The following is a 22,925-nucleotide window of genomic DNA, read 5'->3' as shown; positions in this document are numbered from 1 at the left end:
GATGGAATTGGGCTGTGCCTTGAAGGTTCTCCTGGCAACTCAAAGTATCTCCGTATGCTTCCCCACTTACATCTTCTATTGTCCTGCACACATATCACATATAATACAACAAGTTTCCCTAATACAAACCAAACTTATGTGTGCTTTGTCATCTTTTGTCTTTCTCTTTCTGCTTGATTAGTCAGAGGAGCCATTGAGGCAGAAGGCACAGATCCTAGGTTGCAGCGATGGCGCTTTGCACGATGCTACTGCGCAAAGAGGCCTAAAGCCTGCTAACCTCAGCCTACTTTTCAGATGCCTAAACGATGGCTTTACGTGATTGACTTTGGGCACCTACTTTCAAAAATGTTGGCCACCGAGTAAAGAAGAGGGGAGTATGCTGGCTCCATGAGTTAGATGATGGATTTTCTTCTATGCTTTCAATATATAGTTTAGAATTTTCTATACACACACTTTGGCCAGACCACAGCCTTTTTTATTTCTTTAGCATCTGGGCTGCTTTCTTGGACAGCGATAAGTGCCTTTGCAAGTTCTTAAAAGTGTCTTTTTGGACTATAATTATGTTCTGTTTAGCTTTCAAAGCCAGATTTATTTACAAAAAAAGATTTATTTAGTTTTCTTTCTGTTACCCATGTTAGAATGTATGTTCAGTTAAGTCTGTCTGTGCTTTACTGGTCCTTTATGTCTGTGTCTGCTTTATATATATTTTTGTAATACAGACATTCGATAAGCAGAAGTGGGGGGAGAGGAGAAAAAGACAATTTTGGGGGACAGACTGGAAAAAAGTCAGTGTAATTATTACCGACTGTTAAATCATATGTGTATTGGTTACTCTTTTAAAATTAGCTGTGTAGTTTTTTGCAGTTTTCTTCCACTATTGTGCACCAAATAGTTATTGATAGATCTGTGTGTGCTATTTTGTGAACTTTACCAGATATATGAATATGTGATAAATTTGGTGGCTGTGATAAAGGATTCTGTACTTCTAGGACATTTGCAAGATAACATATAAGTTTTTCATGTAGTTTTCCTGGATTTAGGGTTAATCTTCAGAATGGGTACCAGCAGGTAACTAGGAATAATCTTTCAGAGAGAGAGAGAGGTATTTATAGCTGGTCATAAAAGGTCACTGAAAACAATGTGTATGCCTTCAGAACCATGCATGGGCTTCTAGAAAGATACCTTAAATTGTTTGGAAAAGCACTTGAACATCAGGGCTTGTTCTGAGCAGGAGCTTTGGTGAATTATGTCTTGTCTTGCCCCGTACCCCTTTGTTGTTGACAAAGAAAGCACATTTGGCTGTGTAGAGTAGCAGGATGTGACCAATATATTGCTGTGCCATAGACCAATATGCAAGGGCTGAAGAAAGATCCCAGATGGAAAAATATTGAGGTCAGGTGTCTCACTTAGCAGACCCTAATCCATAGGGAATGGAGTTTTTCTTAGGATATGTTCTTTGAGCCTTGGTATCTCTGGGGATGCCCACAGTACATTAGTTCATTTCTAGAAGCTTCTTTGCTTTGTCCCAGGGCCTTTGACTCCCAGGGCATGGGGACTGATGCATTTTCTTGGGACTTAAGGGAAGGTGTTCCTTCCTCTAATTCCCTGTATATGGGGAAAATTTGACTAATAAACCCTATGTTTTACAATACTGGCTGGGAGTCACTGCTGACTGCGGATGTTGGGGTACATTACCCCTCTAGGGGTGTGTGTAAGGCTTCCCCAGGTATCCCATTCAGGTGGACTCATTGTGGGGAGTGCACGGCATGGAATAGGGATTCTGAAAGCTCCGAGGTCAGTCCCAGGAAACACTGAAGTCAAGGAGACTTGCCCTAGGGAAAGTGTGCCAGGAGGGGTTGTCACTCTACAGGAGGTCCTGTCTGAACTTCATTCAGAGCTGTTCAAGAGCACCAAGCCTGTTCACCTGTGACAGAGAGAGAAAAAACATTTTGAAGTGTTTATTTAGGATTGAACTCATTTTCACCAACACTCAGTCTTGGGACACTTTAATCTCATTCTGCATACTGTCGTATTTCATAGTTGCAGTAGCTCTTTTGGCTTCTACATTTGGATCAGTTTGAATTTCCCATCAGCTTGGTAGCATGATTTTTACAGATATTTTAGGGCCACTTTTCATTGTGATTCGTGACAGTGATGCTTTGGGGTTCAAGCCAGACCAGAAAGGGAATGTCATTGCCCACCCTGAAACTCTGGTGCCTTAATGCTATGCTGCTGTGGCTCACAGCCCGGACAGTAACAGGCTGCATACATACATTCAGGTCACACCCTGGCTACTACTGCCCAACTGCTTTTTGTAGGGAGAATGTAACACACTCCCATTCATGAATTTTCCCCCAAACCATCTGCCCTATGGTGTCCCGCACTCAGGCTGAACACTTTCAGAAGTTAAATTCATTGCTCCCGTAAAGAGATAGTACCAGCAATTTATTATCTTAATGGGGGTTAACAATCACTCTATTTTAATCAAAGCACTTAATTGGTTTAGAGTAAAAGTAAAATGAATTTACAAAACAAAAAGCTGTAGGTTTAGGTATACCAGGTATAAAAAATATAGATAGAAAAGGTTACAAACAAAAATAAAAATATGATTCTAAGACTAAAACTTAATTTCAGCAAGTTACAATTTTTGCCTAAGCAGGTTTTTTACCTATATTCAGTTCCAAGAGACTTCAGCTCCCATGGATGAAGGATCCAGTGTTCTGTGATTTCAAGACCCTGTTATAGCTCCTCAAGGATGCCAAAATGGCTTTCTGGCCTGCTTATATCTTCTAAAGTTCAGTGACCTTGCTTCAGGAGGCAGGATGCCCTCCTGGGGGCTCAGCTTGCTGCTTATCCACAGGGAGCCTTCCTAGGGGCTCAGCTTGCTGTTTAGCCACCATGTTGATTTTTGCAGTCTTCGCCCCGTCACCTACCGTTATCATAGTTAAGAGGCAATCTCCCCCACTTGGTGGGTTGATGGCTTTGTTTACCTTTTATGTAAATTTAACTTTATTGTCTCTGCCTGATGATCGGGCTGGTCAGACAAGCAAATACCCATTCCTTTTGTTTAGGGTAGACTGGGTTTATGTGTTGTTTGCCAAACACATTTTAAGAGCATAACTCTATCTCATATTTATAATTCTTTGTATGCAACCTGTACATACACCACACAATGATTTTTGGGACCAGCGTGTTACCCGTTTGTGTATGATATATTACATGACACCTTTTTTAGATACAGATTATGACAAGTGCATGTTAGGTGTAGTGAGTATGTCAGGCATGACAAAAGTTGCTGACACCAAGTAGTGAACCACCAGTGGGCATCTTCGTCACAGTAACCCTCACAGGTGAAAAGCCAAGACAAGGTGTGGAGTTCAAATCGCTAGCTAATGGTTGGTTCAGCTTCAGTGGAAAGTTTGTTTGTAACCTAAGTTGTAGATCTTTCTGTCCCATAGACTCCAAAAGTAGTTGTTCTGGAACTTATAAGGATGACCACTAATGACTTACAGTACACTGACAATACAGATGGCCCCAAATCATAAGGCTGGAAACAAACCTATCTGAGTTCTGGTTGTAGTAGGAGGTGTTTATCAAAATCTGATCTTGTTTCTGAATTCAAATTTTGTACATAGTCCCTGTCTCTCTAATGGGACAAAACAGACACATCCAGGTATTGGAGAGTTCAAAAATAGGATCCAGATCAGAATTTAAGCCTATCTCTAATACACATTACAGCTTTCAGGTAGGGGAACCACAAAGTACTTTGCAACCTAGTCTACAAAATGGTATGGTATTGAGGAATCCCTTCAACCATATTTAAAATGAAGCCACCTCTGGGGTGACGTGCAGTAACTGTTCAACGGTATGGAGCAAGCACTATGCAACAGTTTGTGATGTGCTGAATGAGCAGCAGAGGATAGAATTTCCTGAGCTTGGAGGAATCACTTGGGAGACAGGATCATTCAAGAAATTCATTATTGAAAATGCATTGTAAGTAATCAAATTAGTTCTTAAATAACTGATGTTATTTTCTCTCTAGGTTATGCTCATCATGACAGCGGAGCACCTATAGCATGTGACAGCTTATTACTTTTTATATAATAATATCCTGAAAAGTAATATGAATACTCATGTTGAAATGACAAAATAAATATGTTATCCAGTGTAGCAACAGGTAGTCTAGCCAGGAAATGCACATGCAGGCTGCAGCGGTCTAACACATCTGACACCTGGAGCAATAACCATTCAGATTTATTTCTGTGTAAAAAGTAATTCATGAAATGACTATATTACATTTTCAAAGTGATTTAACAATTGTATTGGTAGCCAGCCCTTATAAATAATTATATTATTCTAATATAATTGTGGTATCTATTAATACACACTTCGTCTTCAGAATATGCTACAATTTTCTAATGAAAAAGCACTATTGTATTCTACAAAAACACAATAAGTCAAATTTTGTTCACAGTTACATCCTTGGGACTTCAGGGTCATTGATGTCAATAGATTTACTCCAGATGGACAGTGATGAGGCTAGGAGCAGAATTTGTCTCTACTTTTAAAAACTGCTAGTGTAGTATTTTAAGGCTGATTGCTGTGGAATATTTTTAATATGCCTACAAATTGCCTACTGCCACAGGCCTAATATACAATTTCTTTTGTGAATTATTTATACCATCACTAAAAGTTCATGTTCCGTAAGAACTGCACCAAAAATCTGTTGACACAGCAAAAAGTAAACAATAGCTAGAGAGGAAAATCTATTTTTTCCCTAATATCTGTAGCACTGAATTAATGTGCAAAAGGAAATCATAAGAGTAAACCATTTTAGTGTACCTTCATGAGGTTAGTGGGGCAAGTGGCATTTAAACCAATTTTACACTGGTGTAATTCACTTACTTTCCAGTTTCACATCAGTGTGAATAGTGAATCAGACCCAGTGTGATACTGTCCCAGTTATGTGCTTTGCTGATAAAGAACTTGGTAGTTCCAGTGAAAAAACAAAGACCTGAAGGAATCTTTGAGGCAGCTACTGTTGCAGTCTCTGTGGAAAACAATATCATCTCCCTACTTATATGCTGATTAGTTCAGAAACATCAGATTCATCACTTGCTGTGCTTCGCTAAATATTCTGTTCTATGAACAGTGCAAAGAAGCCAATGCAAGCAAATCTGCACTGCACCAAAGGAAGTTTGGCATAATGTCCCTGGTAGAAATACATTTGGGAGAGATTTTTAAAGGTTTCACTCACATGGAATAAAAATTGGGTGATGTTGTTTCTGTTGGCTCTAGTAATGTCAAAGCCAATGATGATGAAAGTATTGTTGTAAAGTTTCTCCCGCCACTTGGAATATTGTCTCATTTAAAAAAAAAGAAAGAAGGAAGGAAAAAATCCCTGCCAAGATAGCAGCTGTGAACAAAGTTGTCAGCAAAATGAATTTCTAGTTTCACACGCTCCATTGGATAACAGGATACACGAATACAGCTTTCAGCAGATCGGCTGTTGAAGGGCACAGATCCAGACCCTCAAAACAAAATAGAGCTTTAACATGGTTGTATTTTATGGTTTAGGTTTTAGAGGTAGACATGTAAAGTCTAATGTGCAGAGGGAAAATGGGAAGAATCTGGGCCAAGTGGCTAGTATATTGGTACATCAGTTTTTGGGTGCCCAAAATGGCCCACCTTAAAGTGCCCTGATTTTCAAAGGATAGGAGCTCAGCACCTTCTGCAAACCAGACCCTTGTACTGTGTCTCATGTTGGTGTCCAAAAACTGAGTCACACCAAAATCACATTTGAAAATCTTGCCCATTGTTTGCTCGTTACCAAAATTAGACCAGTAAATATGGGGAAGGGAAATGTAATTTCTCCATGTCAAAAGTTTCTGTCCATGTAGGTTCCTGTATGGCTCTCATAGTCATTTTAGGAGTGCCTCCCAAACTGATAAAACGTACACAAACCTCCACTTGTCTCTGTCTCTTTTCTTGTAATCTGCAGGAAGGGGACTTTGTTTGTTCTGGGTGTTTTGTCTCACTGTTTTAATGCATTATGAACCAGGTCAAAGAAGTGGATTTTCTAATGTTTCATGCTCTGTCATTGAATCCTGCAAAGACACCTTCAGACAGGTTGTTCCAAGGGATCAGTCAACTGGTTCTTAAGGATCTTGAATCTTTCAATTATTTCCCTGAAGCAAACTCAAATGGAATCCATTTGACTGTTTAGATTTATTTGGATCTGTACTCTGCCCCTCAGCCCATGGGGTCTAACCTTCAGGTAGTGAGTATCCCATTGTAGGGTGACTGTCAGGCCCACAGCAGTTCTGCACTCTCGGTCAGATACTCTATTTAAACCTGAGCACTCTAGGGCTTCTCCAAGTCAGGGGGTCACTCACACTACATTTTGTGGAGCTTCTGATCTGAAAGTCCCAGATCATGGAAAATGTAGAATATCCGTCCTAGCCAAATAGAAGCACTATAGATCTACTGAGATCCTGGCTCATTGATAGTGGCCCAGAGCTAACTCTGAAGGGTTGCTACCCTGATTATATTTCAACATCACTTGTGTAGCTGTTACACATTTCCAAATTTACCATTACATTCTACTAACATCACTTGCTTTGTAGGCAGTAGAACAAAGGAACACACCATAATAATCCTGCAGTATTGCCCATCTAGGAGACAAATACTGGAGGGGTGTGTGTGTGTATCTATATATATGTAAAAATACCTATATTAAGATTGCTTAACACTTCCCATTATAACTCCTTTTAGTGGCTTATAACTTTAACAAATTTTAACCATCAAGCCTAAAAATTTCCAATGTACTTGTCTCTACCCTAGATGGTATTTTTAAGTTTGAAGGGAATATATGTATTACACACAAAAATAAAAATTGTATTTATGCGTGTATGATGTCAGAAATAAATGGAATCTGTGTTTGGATCACCATGCCTACCGCTGATTTTTACTGTAGTTAATATAATGCTTTTAATGTTTTACTGTTCCATATATAGTTTAATATATCATATTTCCATTTAAAGTACCCGTTATCCAAATGAGAGCATAGATTATTGAGGCTGTGGAATTTTTGTATGTATCTGAAGCATTGCTAAAGTTGATTCACATTCAGGTAAAACAGGGTGGAGCAGTGGAGAGGGATATGGAAAAGTCTGTTTCTACTTAAAGGAGTGCTAATTGGGCTTCAGGGGCTGAGTGTAAAATACACCAGGCTTTCCCACGGCCACACCCTAAGCATATGATCTTTAATTAATTCATGGAAACACTCAGACTGCTTCCTACAGATGGCAGCTGGCGCTGTCTGTAAAATCTCCTGTGCTCTGCAGAGAGCAGAGGATTTTACATGATAACATGAACTGATATGTTTCTACATGGCAAAATGAAATGGGTAGAATGCAATGGAAAAGTCTGAAACATGCAACATCCCATGTCTTACGAAATAACATTGAAATTTGATTGTGATGGCAGCCCTGTAATGTTAACCATGGAAACTCTAACACAATGTGGTCCTGCATCAGTAAATACGTTTATTTCTTGCAGACTGCATGGGAGATTTTGACAGATATCCATCCAAGAGCTTTTGTGTTCGCTCACTTTTTAGCACCGTTCCCAGGAATTACAATCTTTGCAAATAGCACTTTTCAGAATGACCATACAGCTCCATCCTAATGATGTGAACTGTAATGTAATCTGCATTAAAATACACGAACATATGAGATAGAGTCATAGGAATTCCATATTGGACCAGACATAGGATCCATCTAGTCCAATATTCTGTTTCCAGCAGTGACCAGTACCAGATGACTCAAAGGTGTAAGAAACTTCACAAGAGACAGTTATGGACTAAGTTGCCCATAAGTAGAAATGAATATGTTGCCCAGCATAGCTCATATGATGCCAGAGCATTGTCTCCTGAGTACTATAGGTGAGGGAACCTCAGAATGAAAGGACGAGATTCAAGCAACCATGAAATGAGAGGATACTTCTAAACCAGAATTTCATTATAAGTCTTTTTGTGCAGTTCCTCTGCATTTTTATTTTATTTATTTATTTTGGTTCATATAGATGATTGCTAAGTAGAATGTTCCACTAGGAAGGAAACAAGCAAACTAAGATTTCTCACCATTCTGGCAGCTCTAAGTGATGCATTCTTAGTGAAACAAGTTAGCTTCAGCAATGGTTGGATTCCAATGGCTGATTTTGGCTGCTGAGGTAGCTGTGATTTGTAGCTTTGACACTTAGGAATTTTTAACTAAATTGAGCTTAATACAAAAGGGGTGAAATGTAATGGATCATCCCTTTTCAGCTTTACTAAATAATGTTTCTGAGATGTGACTATTTAGATTTATAAAGGAAATATTTAGATTAATTTTGGTTATTTAGAAAGAACTGGGAAAACCTCAGAAGTAGTTGGTGGTTCAGTTCAAATAAGCATCAAAATTGCTCCTATTTAAGCTTCTCTGAACTCACTTGAACTTCTTTGAAATAGTAAATCAGGTTAGAAATCTCTTGTGAGAACAGATATCACTGCCATCATTTCTGGAAGTCCATTTCCAGTCACTCCATAAATACCAGTGTTTCAAGGACAGCTTCTCTGAGGGTATTTTGATTCTTATGCCTCTACTTACTTGGAAGCAGGAAATGAAGAAACCTGTGTAATTAAAACCGACAGACAAACTGATGCTGCAGACATTTGCATATGTGCTTATCTTTATTCTCTTGACTAGTGCCAATCAAGTCAATGAGTAAAACTAAGAACATTAATTAGAGGACTGATTCTCATTTACATTCAGTGGCAGCATTAGGCACCTGGAACCCATGCAATCGCAGGGGCCCCCGAAGTAGCGAGGGGCCCCCTGACAGCCAGATCCACCCTGCTGAGCATCAGCCAGTCCCTCCTCCTCAGTGCTGCTGAGGGTTCAAAATGGCAACCTCCACACAGCATGACATCATGTGCACCAGAAGAGCTTTGGAACTGAGTTTTGCCCCCCACAAGACAAACACAGCCACTGTACGTTAAGACTGCTCTACACCAGTCTGAGAGTGCAAAGAGACCTTCAAATGAATGTACATATAATAAATACAACTTAAATCAAATTTTAAGGCCCTTTTACACTGCCAAACTGGCCTTTGTGTATATGAGAGTTAAGCCCAAAGGCCTTTGATTTCTGAGGAAATTAGGTGTCTAAATACCTTTGAGGACTAGGCATTGGTGTTTCCAGGCCTGGGACATTACTTAAAACTTTTTGAAACATGAAGCCGTTTGGGTTGGTTCCCTTATCCAAAGAGGTCAGCTCATTGTTAGCCAAGATAGATTCTTTTTTTGTGACCATTTTATTATTAAGTGTTCACGTTTCTAAAGTGTGATGTTGATTTAGGAGAAACTCTGATTTAAATCTTTTGAGCTTCCTTGTAAAAGCCAAATGGAAAAAGAGTCTCATTAAGAGTCTTGGAAAAGAAGTCTGAAAGGCAGTAAGTCCTGAAAGAACTGATGCATTTTGGTTAACAAAGACTCCCAGTTCCACTGCCTTGCCTCTGACCCTGAGAAAAAGTCTTGTACCCGAGTCGTATTGTTCATGTAAAATTAGCATATGTCAATGACACAAAACCGATAACTTTTTAAACTAGGCCAGTAGAGAAAATGACTTCATGCTCTCAACATTTTCTCAGAGAAACGCTTGGATCTTTTTTCAATCATTATTTAGTAAACAGCGTCAAATAGTCATTCAAATAAAAAACAACAGCGAAGGCACACAAAGAGAAGCACAATTTTCTCTGTGCAGCCTGGGATGAAGCCTCTGGAAAAAATAAACTTCAAACATTTCAGAAAGGGTGTATAGAAAGTGCTACGTGGTCTATTTCATGCACCCATGAGTTTATACCAACTGTTGTTTTAATTCAGCGTAATAATGATTTAGTGTGAAGGGGAACATGTTCTTCATTAATTTTATTTTTTGGATATGTTAGCCTATGCATTTTATATACAAATGAGCAGAGGGGTGGAGAATATTTTTCTTTTTTGTTGCATTAAGTTGGAAAGTTAAAGTCCTTGGGTGAGATTCTGTGTGACCCCTCTAGGAGGCACAGCATGGAATTTGCAGCTTGGAGGAGGGGGAGGAAGATGGCTATAAGCCATCTTTGGCCCCTCTTGACTTGGGACTCCTCTGTGCTCCCACCCCACATGATTTACACAGCCCTCTGAACCTGTCCATGTTATGGCAGCAATCCAAGTGACCTGGAGGGCCGCAGTGCAGCCTGGAGCACAGTGCACATGGGATATTGTTTTTGAAGGAACAAAATGAGATAGGAGATTTCCAGAGAATTGAAGCGTTCCACTGCAATTCGGTATTCTGAATATGCATCTGGGAAATAACAACAGAAGCTGGTCACAGGCAGGGGGACCTAGTAAATCCAATAACACACTATGAGCCCCAGTAGTTTCTGCTCCAATCTCTAATGGGGCTGGTTTGTGGTCACATTAGTAATCATCCCTGTAGGGTTGTCAGCCCTCCAGGATTGTCCTGGACTCTCCAGGAATTAAAGATTAATCTTTAATTAAAGATTATGTCATGTGATGAAACCTCCAGGAATATGTCCAAGAAAAATTGGCATCCCTCTGAATTTTGGGTTTTGGCCTGTTTTCTCAATATCAGCAAGGTGTGAACATTCATGGATGTCTTGCTCTCATTTAAATGATGATTTATTCCCTTGAATAGGTGGTTGATTAATAAGGATAGAAGAGTGGTAATGAGGCATTAAAATAGATCTTATGAGAAAACTGTGAAACAGGAGTTCTCCAAGTTTTTCATGGCAATGGACTACACCTAAGAGGGAGATTGTCATGGCCAATCCCTTCCCATTTATAAACACATGCAACCATTCCCCTACCAACCAGCAAGGAACAGTAATACTGAGAAAGTTATTGAACATATTTTTTGCTTCTTTGAATGCAATTTAGCAGCTGGAAACAAGGAGAGCCAGCACCTTGTGATCACAAGTCCACTGACCACAGTGAGGACTGCTGCTGTAAAATGATAGGGTTCCATTATTAAGTGTTTAAATGTTTTTATTATCTTAATCCATCATCTTTGCATCAGATTTGACAGTGACCACTGCAGCCTTTTGTAGCTAAATGGCTTTCAAAGGCATGGCACATGCTGGCATGGGGTGCAGAAGGGCAGCACTGGAATGGGAACCTCCAGGAACATTTCTGGATGAGACTGTCCCCAGTATATGGTTCCTGGGGCTCCCAGGGAGTGCACAGGGCACTGGTAGCTCCCCCACCTATGCACAATCATGCAGAGAAAGGAGTATCTGAGCCCTAAGAATTAGGGTTAATATAAAATAAAAAGATTCTCTTTGGAAGCCATTAGAGAAGTCACATTCTCTTTCAAAGACTTTTATTAAAGGTGTGTGTCTCCACTGCACTAGAGAAGGAGAGAGAGAGACTTGAAAGTATGCAGCAGCCTGGAGTTGTTTCATCTGTAGTTATTTTTTTAAAAAAGGTAGTGAGTTTCCATTCACTGTTTCTGACTGCAGAGTATTTATTCTATGTTTGGGTTGGAACCTAGTCATGTTTGAACATGACTGTGAACAACTGAGTTACACACCAGGATGCTAACCTCAACTTAGCACTCAGTGTAGACCAACGTAAATCATGTTCAGCAACGTGTCAGAGAAGCATGATTAAACCTAGCTGTCCCAGTCTTTAATCATGGTTAGTGGACATGATGCTGAACATGGTTTGTCCTGGTCTACATGGTCTGCTAAATCATAGTCAGCATCACGGCATCTAACTAGATTGTTCATAATTGTTTCAAAGACCTCCATTTCCCCAACTGCTGGACAGTACATATTTTGCGGAGGGTGTTTCACAACGTATTTTTTTTTCAAACAGGAAAGACAAAGAATTCCACATCGTTAGATATTATATTTACACAGTCCCTGTCCCAATTTGCTTACAACATTTTTGTTCTGTTTGTACAGTTCCTAGCACAGAACAGCCTGGTCTATAATTGGGACCTCGAGGTGCTCCTGCAATACTCATAAATAATACTATTAAATTGTATGTTTCTGATAAGCCCTGAATGGATTGTGAATAATGAAGACGACTTGTCATTAAAACAATCAGAAGTCCTGGGTTCTTCTTTTCCTGGCTGTACCACATCCTTGTTCTGTTTTCAGAAAAATGACTTAGCCTCTCATTGCAACAGCTCACCCATCCATAACTAACCTACCCACATGGATGTTTTGAAGCTTCACAGATTAGTGTTTGTCAAGACCTTTAAGATCTCCTAAGGGATATTCTGTAGAAATGCAAGATACTATTTGTTTTGCTGTTAACAATGTAACTTAATCTTTTTTTAAATTATGCCTCAGTAAAAAAATAACCACAAGTTCCATTTTTTAAAGCTTTCTTAAAGTTGGTCTCTCGCTAGGAACAGACAATTTTTGTAATGGACAGGCCCCTTTTGACAAGAGGGGCTGATGACAAAATGGTGAATACTTGGAGAGCTGCTACTTTTGTTATTCTGAATGCTCGTGAAAATAAGTTGACTTTAAAGACCAGATTATTTGGGAGATTTTCTTTAACGCTGCTTAAAATATGTCAAGCGTGACCATGCATTTCTTTTTTTAACAAACCTTTGTTTTACATGGTAGGTAGAACCAGAAAAAAAAAAAAAAAAAAAAGCTCTTGGCACAAAAACTTTTCAGGAAAGAAAGTTATTTTAAATGTCCATTGAGAACATGTTCGTAAAACAGGAAAAAACACAGTTAGGTTGATAATAGCTCTCTGCAAATGTTAGCATCACTAAATAGCTTTGCCATCTTTTTTTAGAGGGAATGTGATGTCCTAAAGTAGCAGTTCTTAATTATGCACCATACAAAGCGGTCAGGAGTTTATGCCTGTGCAATTTCTTTTGCACAGGAAAATGCATTTTTAATGTTTGAACCAGCAGATTTGTTAGCTGCAGTAAATAAATAATGAGAGTTGCTCTCTGAAATACAGTATAGAAACATCTTTTAAGGAGTGAGCACTGGGTTGAACAAGTTCCTCAGCAAATCGAGAAACAAATGGCACTTGATAAGCAACCCGGAGGCGTTACTAACAGTAACTTAAAATCTCACCTCTCACAATAATATCCTCGTGAATAGACCAAGGAATCTAGCATGGCAACAAATTACAGCAGTATTAATCTCTTTACAAAGGTGTGCATTGCCAAACCCACCAGTGCCTTTATTTAACAACTACTTCAAAAAGGCAAATATTTTTATATTAATTTTAATCTATAGCCAAGAGCAGTAAAAGGTGCAGTTGTTTTAAAGTGTAAATAAGACCTAGATTGATATCAACCTTTTTTGTACAAAATAGGCAAAAATCGGTTTCCAGTTCTCCCAGGGAAGGTGGTTTTATGAATGCTGTCAGCTTGTGTTACTTTGTTTGAGCTAGAAATGAGAGCTTGATGGTATAATGCCATGTGACTGTGATTGCTTCTTCCCTCTAGAAGACAAAATAGCTAGCACTGTTGACAGGAAATGTTGTAATCTACAAAATGTTGTGAAGTGATTCTATAATTTTGTCTCTGCTCTGAATGACTTACATGCTCTTTCTGGGAAAAAAGGTATGATTATGATTATTATGGTTTTTATTTATCTAGCACCAGTAGGTATTCTTGCAGAAACATACCTTCATGATCCCAGTGCGCAGGAGATCCTTGGCACAGTGATCCCCGCCCCCGTTTCACAGGCAGTGTTCCACACCTCTGACCCCCTCTTCTCTCCGAAGTCTATGGAAGGCTCACTACAGGTATTGGTGTCATAGTGGGCAGGAAGGGCAGAGGGTAGGCTAGGAGAGGCACAGATGGGTCAGGGCAGGGAGAAAGCATAATCTCCCCCCTCCCCCCAACTCCTTACTGCCACCACCAGTTGCCTCACACTGTATAATACTTCCACAATTCCTCCTTCCCTCTACCTCCCATACATACATTGAAGAACCACCTTTAGCCCTTCAGATCGATTGCAGTGAGCCATAACCATGAGAACAGGAATAGCCCTGGCCTCTCATTGATCCTGAAGGATCTGCAACCTTTGTGGGTAGGCACGGTAGGCTATTCTGCGTGAGAGGAATAACCCTGCCCCTAATGCAGCAACTGTTGAGAAAGTTCCACAAGCAGAAACTTGTGCAGGTTTCTTCCTCTTAATCCCCATCCTAAAGTGTCAGTCCTACTGGCTCTCCCAAGGACAATTTACAATCTCATCAAACATTTAGAACTGAATGCAAAGGACGCTGTTACCAAGAGAAAAAAAGGGCTTTAAACTTTCCAGAAAATTTAGTGCTGCCAACATATTGTGATCGCACTTTTAAGATCTTAAGTATTATTGCCAATGGCCACAAACATTACTGGTTACTGCTTATAGTATCCGTTGGACATGGGAAACTAAATTTAATGGGGTGGTAGCCAAAATCTACTAATGGGGAAAAGTGCACAGGAGTAATTCAGTGTGTTGTAATCTTATCCACAGGCTGTTCTGTAATCTGTACAAGATCTCTGGCAAACAACTTTACTTTTAAGTGGTAAAAAATATTTGCACACTCATAAAGAGAGTATAAACGATGTGCGATGTCATGAACTAGCCTGCTGTAGTTCACTTGAAACACATCTGAGACCTTCAAGCATATCTATCTTAAAGAATGACTCAGGGAAAGACGGGAAAGTACAAGAAAGCTCTTTACCATAATGTCTATATTTCCAGCTAGTACATGAAGAAGCTGATGTACAATTTCCAGCAACAATAAAATAAAGCTACTATAATGTCATACTCCCCCTTCCTCTTTCCCCCCATTTGCGCTCCACTTACTAATTTATTTTCTCACCCCCATGCCCAAAGAGCTCCAGGCCTTCATGCTGAAGCCACCTCCTGGGTAGAGCCCTGGCTGAAGGGTCTGCATGCAGAACAGCTACAGTGCTGGGCTCCAAGGAGGTTTTATTTCAGGCAAAAATAATTCACAAAGGTCTGTACTAAGGCTCAATGAATAGGGAATAGCGCTGTGATCCCACTTCTCACCACTAGCACGTACTCAGAACCAGCCATAATTATACCCAATGACTTTAAGAGCATTATTTGAGCAATGGTCAGAGGGAAAAGGAATTAAGCAGTGTGAAGACCCCTGAAAGCATTATGCCCGCAGAAGTCAGGAGCGGGGATAACACCACTTCCAGGGTAGGTAGGATCAGTGTCATTCCCTGCAATGCATTCTGCACCTATTCTGCAGGTATTGCATCTGCTTTCCCCAGTGCTGCTCTGTATTTACCAACTGGTGTACTGTGTAAGGCTCCCACACCAAACCCAAATCCTACTCTTCGAGGGTGCCCTCTGGCCTTCTCCCCTTGTGGTCCACAGCATTTTGCAACCAAAATATGGCTGCCTCCTTTGCAGTGTGCTGGGACTAGCTCTGTGATCCCACTTCTCACCACAAACATGTACTCAGAACCAGCCCTAATTATACCCAATGACTTTAAGAGCATTATTTGAAAAAAGAATATGTGCCAGTTGGTTTAATTCCTCCTTTTCTGCTTTGTACAGGCTTGGGAGATAATAGTTACATAGCAGAATGGAAAAGGTAACTACAGTGAGTGCGCTGAATGCAACAATCCCATTGAAATCACAATTGAGGTGCACGAGTGATTAATTTGACCCAGTACAATAAGTCAGGCGATGGTTAGTTTTTGTGTTTATTACATGAACTATCTGAAATATAACACTGCGAGAATACGACTTATTCAGGCAAAGTATCAATTCACCCAAGAACTATAAAAAGATGCAATATAGCTCACCAAGTAACATGTCCTGTTTTATGCAGAGAAGGAGCATGCTGCAAGGAAGCCTTGGAGGCTCATGGGAAGTTAACACTTCATTGCCACTGCACACGTGCCGTAAGAACAGTTCTAGGGGTTTGGCAAGGATGTCTGTGCGATGATGCCGGCAAAACACTTCTGAATTGCTGCCTCACTTGTCTTGGGACTCTCAGAGTCCTGTTACCTGTGACTTAATTCAAAGCAGTGTTGAAAAGGGAATTCTAGTGACCTGAAAATATGCTGCTCAGACGTAATATGTTAATAATCAGGAAGCTATAATGGGGTTTCCCTCTAATTGTTAGAGGGCTGGCTAAAACCCAGATCGACAAACTGCTAACTGTGGTCAGGGTAGAGTTATTGACAATGGATCTTGATGTCCCTCGTTCAAACTCTGTAAAGGGGGTTTCAATCCCGCAAAGACTGAAAAGTCATTTATCAGATTAAAAGTATTTCCAAATTGAACTGCAGCTGCCCTGTACACTTTGCAGTCCTCCTTCAACTTTGTCAATGAATCTGAAATTTATTTAGTATCTTTGCTAATCAAGCTTTTTAATTAGGAGTTATTATGGACCTCCTCCTCTAAGGTGCAGAGTGCTCCAGAAATCAACAGTAAATGAGGGTAATTAGCACCTGCCAGGATTGAGCCCTATGTGCTATTCCATTTGGAACATGATTTTGATTTGAGACTTCCTCAAACTGTCAAAAGATCCTTGCAGGCCATCTGAATTAGGGATGCATGAAAAAAGTTTGGAACATTTCCAGCTTGGTCCTTTGCCTAAAAGCCAAACTAAAAGCTTGCCTGAGATTTGAAAATGTTTTGAGTCCTATGCCTCCTCACTCCCTGATTCTAAACAGAAAGAGAGATAACAAAATATTGTGAGAACAGTGATTATTCAGGGTAATTCCAATCAATCAAAATCAGGAAGTATTCCCTCTGTATGACAGAGTGTTGTATAAAACATCCACTTCAATTTTTCAAACAGACGTTTGCATATACAGCTGTAAATCCAGTGTTGCAGATTTTCCTGATGGCTCCAACGCTAAATGAAGCTTAAATCATTCATTCTGTAAAATCTGAGAGAGAGAGAGAGAGATGTGCCAGGCCTGTTTCCTCTTTTGTGCTAGCTATGCAGAGGATACAAGTTCAAGCCCTGATATTTCTGGCTGTATTCTCCCTTTGCTCTGGTGTTAAAATGGTACCTTTCTGGAGTTCAGTCAGGAGGGCATTTACTCTTGAGAGGAAGGGAAAAGAGTAAAAGCAGAAACAGCTGTTGGTGCAGGCAGGATGGCTTTGTGGAGAAAGCAGGAGTGGAAGGGGGAAAAAACATCTGTTAAAGCTTTATGAGTGACTCTTTTGGCTCACTTCATTCTACAGTTGTGGAACTCTGCCTTCTGCAGTAGATGTCACTGCTGGCAATGACAAATGCTACAAAGGCAATGGAAATAATAGAAAAAATAGAAAAAATAGAAATAATTTGGCTAAGAGGAATGTAGTAAACAGAAGAAACATGCAGTTCATATGGTTAAGTTATCCCGTATTCTGTACAATAGGCAATAAAAGTAAAATATAAGTGTGATATTTGAAGAACTGATTTACTGTTTGAAATTCCCTATGCTAGTTCTAGTGACTTTATTTTAGAGAATACTTAAGACAGAAAGAACTGTTACTTTGTATCAATTAATACCTTAAATCACACTTACCTTCAATATCTAATGTGTAAACTGATGACCCATTGGTTGTCTTGTTGAATCCGTCACCAGCACATAGAGGTGTGAGGGAAGAGCTGGGGACTCAGTGAATGGGCTTCCACCATGTTTCTATCAAGTTGCATTTTTGATGGACTTTTTAAAAGCTCACGTTAATCTGAACCCCTGTAATAATACTCATCTTCTCTCATTACAGAGTTGCCAGTTACAGCCAGTAGACAGATGGGAGAAGTAGTTTGAGTATCTCATGCCCCATTCTCCTCTATCTGCAGACTCCCTGGTTGGACTTTGTCTCACACGATGCGTTTCAGTCTTCCATCTTGATGAAGGGAAGTGGGGAATCCGGGCAGTTGCCTGACTGCCGTACTTCATGCATGAAGTCCAGCTGGGGAGCCTTTTATTTAACTTAACAAAGAGAAGTTTAAGGGGTGACTTCAGCACAGTCTATAAGTATCTGCATGGGGAACAAATTTTTAATAATGGACTCTTCAGCCTAGCAGAGAAAGTTATAACATGATCCAATGGCTGAAAATTGAAGCTAGATATATTCAGACTGGAAATAAGGCATAAATGTTTTAACAGTGAGTGTAATTAATCATTGGAACAACGTAACAAAGGTTGGGGTGGATTCTCCATTATTGAACATTTTAAAGTAAAGATTGCATGTTTTTTGTAAAAGATATGCTCCAGAAATTATTTTGGGGAAGATCTATACCCAGTTTTAGATTAGATTATCTCAACGGTCCCTTCCGGCCTGGGAATCTAGAAATAAACTGTTTTAAATTTATTTTAAAACGATTCTCATTCAAATCTCTTAAAGTTTGTAAGTATCACTGGAATGTTGTTATCCTAGATCTGACAGTGATAGAGGACACTATTTAAAAACCAAAACAAAACACCTTCTCCCCCCCCCCCCGCAAAACAGCCAAATTTGCATTGCAAAATAGCTGCCTCTATGAACATCTTTAACTGCTTGCAGTTGTACTGTAGAGTAAGACTTCCACTGTGGGAATATTTTTTTACACTGTTATTCTTAGATTTCTTTCAGCGTTAATGCTTTCTGTATTTTTCTGCCATTAAATATCTTTTTGTATCTGATTATATTCCCCCAAATGTATTATCCTGAATCTTTCTCAAGTTAAATCTTCTTTCCACAGATACTCTTGTAGTTTGTTTCCTTACTTTTGCTCTCAACACCTTCCAACTTAGAATCATCTGTGAATTCCATTTTTGGTTTTCAGATAACTAAACCAGGGTAGGGTTGTTAAAATAGGGTTCAACATTTATATCAGCTGTATCTCAAAAACCACCTCAACTCTAATTCTATGAACTGCTGTTCGTCCTACAGCCAGTTTTTAGTCTACATGGCAATGTTCTTATCTAAATCAAATAGAATAAATTTTGAACTAATGAATTCATAAGATGATGTAGGAAATGCTTTACTGAAATCCAAATGTATACTACATGAACCTCACCTACACATTTTGCAATTACAGTCATCTCTAAGAAGATACTTTCTTTTCTTAGGTATAAATCTGAATGTACATTAACAACTTTGGGGACACTGTGTAGGAAGCACTCACAGCATTGCAGACATGAGCTCATCTCTTGTCTACTAAGAGGAATTAGGAACTCAGAGTTTGAGTATGCCCCTGGAAGAGTTGATATGAGATGCTTACAAAGTCATTACCCACAAAAGGTGTGCCTCATTTAAGTAACTGGGCTAGTGTGTGGCCAATATTGTTAAATGTAAATAGTCTTGCACCCTGAATCAAAACAGCCAAATTCTGTCTTTATGTACACTGTACAACCTCTCTGAAGTGAATGGAGGTACACAGGTATATCTGATTGCATTATTTGACTCTACATGCTAAATCTATCAGTCAGCAAGAATATGTTTTGGAAAACTATTTAGGGACTGTTATAGAGAAAATTATTGACATTTCAGATTCATGCATATCTTCAGTAAATAGGCAAACAAAATCCTAAATTACACTTGCATGCCCTATAATATATAACAGTGCCTGGCACCCCATTTGGCTCACTGTTCTTGAGAACAAAATGGGGCTTCCTACCACTAATATGTCATCGTTTGGAGAGGAAAAGACAACAGCCTTTGGTGTTATGAGCTTGTGCCCAGGTAGTTAATTACTACTTGATCTGTCTTCTCTATGAGTCCAGAGACCTTTCTTTTTATCTGAATGTGACAGTCCAAAACAACAGCTTATTTTTCCAGCTCCAGTTTAGGTTCTTTTAACTACAACTGGTCAAATAATTCATTGTGAAGAACATTTATTGCAATTTATGGCAATAGTCCATATATTTTTCAAATGTTGATTTCTGGTTCAAATTCCCACCAGCGTAATATTTGACTTGTAGCTGTGCATAAATAAAGAAAAAAATCATAATGTGAGATACTGAAAATAAACAGGCCTATACAAATATAGTGTTTTCTCTAGATTAGCACTACCCTCAAATACAAAGTAGAATATATGCTGTATACCTGGAACATCGTCATGCAGAAAAGTCTTTCCTCCCTCACAGCCCAAAGCTGTCTGCTTTCTCTCAGCTCTGTGCCCTGGTCACAAAGATTGTATGTGGGTAACCTGAGGGGCAATGGGCTCTTGAAGTCTAACAATCAAAAGTCTCCATTACCATTGGGATCCTATTGTGCTTTGCTCAATACACATGTACTGATAATTGTTCCTTTTACAAACAGACTGGTTAGGAACTAACTCAACAATACTTCTTCCAAGTCTGTATATCAGATAATGGTCTCTGCAAGGACCCAGTTTCAAGAATATGTTTGAACTTCTTATTAAGGCAAAGTTACAACAAAATGATAACATACTACATCTTACATTACTTATTACTTATTCAGGATCAGGTTAATATTTGAAGAATCTGATAAAGCTTCTGGCTAGGGAGCCCTCCTACTCCAAGTACACTAACAAGGGTGACCACATTTTTAAATAGAATCATAGAATCATAGACGATTAGGGTTGGAAGAGACCTCAGGAGGGTTACCTACTAACAGTAGAAGATAGAGAGAAAGATATTGGGCCAAATTCATGCCTGGTATAAACAGGCAAAACTGTAAGTGTCTTTAACCTTATACCAGGCCTAAATGGGCCCCTTCAGACTTTCTTAAAACCTGAGAATTAAACAAACTCTACATCCCACAAAGTAAGAATCTTTAGCAATTATTTGTATTACAATAGTACCAAGTGGTCAAGGCCCCCACTGTACTAGGCATTGTACAAAATATAAAAGACAGGCAGGCTTCTTGCTTACCATCATCATTATGTATATAATTTTGTGTTTGATGGATTTTGTGTGAAATGACCCCCGTTGGTCAAGGTACGCTCAATTGTTTGCTTATTGTCACCAATCAATCTCTTGTAGGATATGACTACCGGATAAGAAAATATCTGAGACAAGAGTGAGTATGACCCAAACGAAAATGTGGTTGGAATCTGGACACACCTTTGCATGTAAGTAATTGGCTCACAACAGTGCTCCTCCTTCAGCATCAGTTAAACCTGCAATATCTTGAATATGATTTTTGTGGCTTAAGTAATGATAGAGTAGCTCTGGTAGTATCATCCACAACCTAAAGCTCAGTCCTACAGAACTGTGGATTACTACTACTATTAATGGTAATGAATGCTAATATAGTAAAACATGTTAATTTAGAAAAGTCAGACCTGATCATATCCCCCAGATCAACATTTGGAAGGTCCCCTCAGTGCATGGATCATGCCTTCCATGTAGAAGAGGTGGAAGGTCTTAGACATCTCTAGGCAGCACCCACTTCAGGGGAACTCTGTTGAGGATGCTCCATAAGTCCAGAGATCTACACAGACATCTGGAGTCGGGGGGGGAGGGGGCATGTTATTCCCTAAAATACTGTAATATGGCCCAGACTGAATTATCTTTCTGCTGGATCATCTTCTTGGTAGGGCTCCCTCCTTAAGAGAGGTTATTAGAGCACGTATTAGAGCACCAGGAAAGGTGTGGGCTGTGGACCCTATTGGGAGGTATAGGTCTTTGTGTGGTTGGTCCTGTCTTTCCACTTATCCCCTCTATCTACAGAGTCTGAGGGGAAGGGGGTTTGAGCCCTGTGGTCTGATTTGTGGGGAGCAAATCCAACTCCACAATGGAACAATGAGGAGCAAATCATTGCAAGGGGAACCTCTCAGAAATTTCCTCTGGTAAACCCCTTTCCACAGGGTTTCCCACAGGAGGATCAATTATGTCTATGTACGTGGCTTGAAAGAGATTTTGTGCCTTTTGGGGGGTGTTTATGAATTTGTACCTCAATGTCCAAAGATTCATTCATATAACAATCTGCATTGTAATGTGAAAAGGTGCCATTGGAATAGCTGAACTTATTTTTTAAAGTGTTCAGAAATACATTTGCAATGCATTTGTTACATGTAAAGTGGTATCCTGTTCCCACACTGTATACATCTACTGACAGGGAACAAAACACAGAATTTCATTTATTTAATTATTTATTCATTTATTCTCTTGCTGGGTAATGGAAATACATTATTATGTTTATGGGAGAGATGTTACAAGAGTTCCACAAAGATCTGATATTTCCATATTTAGGAATGTCCAACTATCGGCAGATACGAAAGCTATTTTACAGCTCACTGTTAATCCCTCCATTGACTCCCGTCATCCCTGGGAAGCTATAGCATTAGCCTAAAGTTGCTGCTTATGGATCAGTTTTTCCATCAGTGTCACAGAAGTAAAAGGAAGGAAGGAGTGGAATTTCCTTTCTAAACATGCCAGTTAAATGCTCATATAAACTAAACTGCGGTTTTACTTAACACATGGGCTTCAACCCTGGTGTGTAGCCAGAATTTACTGCATGTTTAATGACCTATAGTGTAATGGGGCAGATTCTGTCCTGCACCAGAGCTCTTTTTAGCCACAGAGAGTCTTCGGGGAACCAGCACCAGTTCCAGCTCCCTGAATTTGAGAACCAGCTCTGGTCCTGATACCTCTATCAGGCTTATCTAATTTCCACCATTGATGGAGGGTCCTTAATAGATCTCCCCAGTGGAGGATTGGTGTAGCATAGCTCTGCCATGCCCTCTTCCCCAGCCCAACACAGCCCTTATGTTGGGAGGAGGTGGAGGCAGAGGTGCGGGTCCAAATAGCAACACAGATACACTAGCACGGAGTTCCCCCATGTCATGGGAATTGTCTGCTGCTGATCTGCTGTGGATTACAGCCCCTTTGCACCACCTGAGTGATAGGAGTTGTAGCCATGGAAATGGGGTCACAACTGGGCTCTAGATATATTGATTGTAGTGAATTATAAAG

General features: G+C 39.7%; 1 protein-coding gene across 3 annotated transcripts in view; it reads left to right on the top strand.

The window, feature by feature from the left end:
- Nucleotides 1–22,925, top strand: part of CALCRL (calcitonin receptor like receptor) — a 94,356-nt gene that overhangs the window by 26,489 nt on the left and 44,942 nt on the right. For 2 of the 3 annotated variants that reach the window (XM_084642924.1, XM_084642926.1), the window contains exon 2: nucleotides 20,991–21,079. The gene's annotated coding sequence lies outside the window, so the exon portion shown is untranslated. Of the gene's footprint in view, nucleotides 1–13,679; nucleotides 13,829–20,990; nucleotides 21,080–22,925 lie in introns of all 3 variants that reach the window. The other variant, XM_084642925.1, reaches the window with a different exon arrangement.

Source organism: Lepidochelys olivacea (assembly GCF_965140295.1).
Source record: "Lepidochelys olivacea isolate rLepOli2 genome assembly, chromosome: 11".
Lineage (NCBI taxonomy): Eukaryota > Metazoa > Chordata > Testudines > Cheloniidae > Lepidochelys > Lepidochelys olivacea.
Note: the sequence above shows the minus strand (reverse complement) of the source record. Positions and strands in the feature narration are given on the sequence as shown.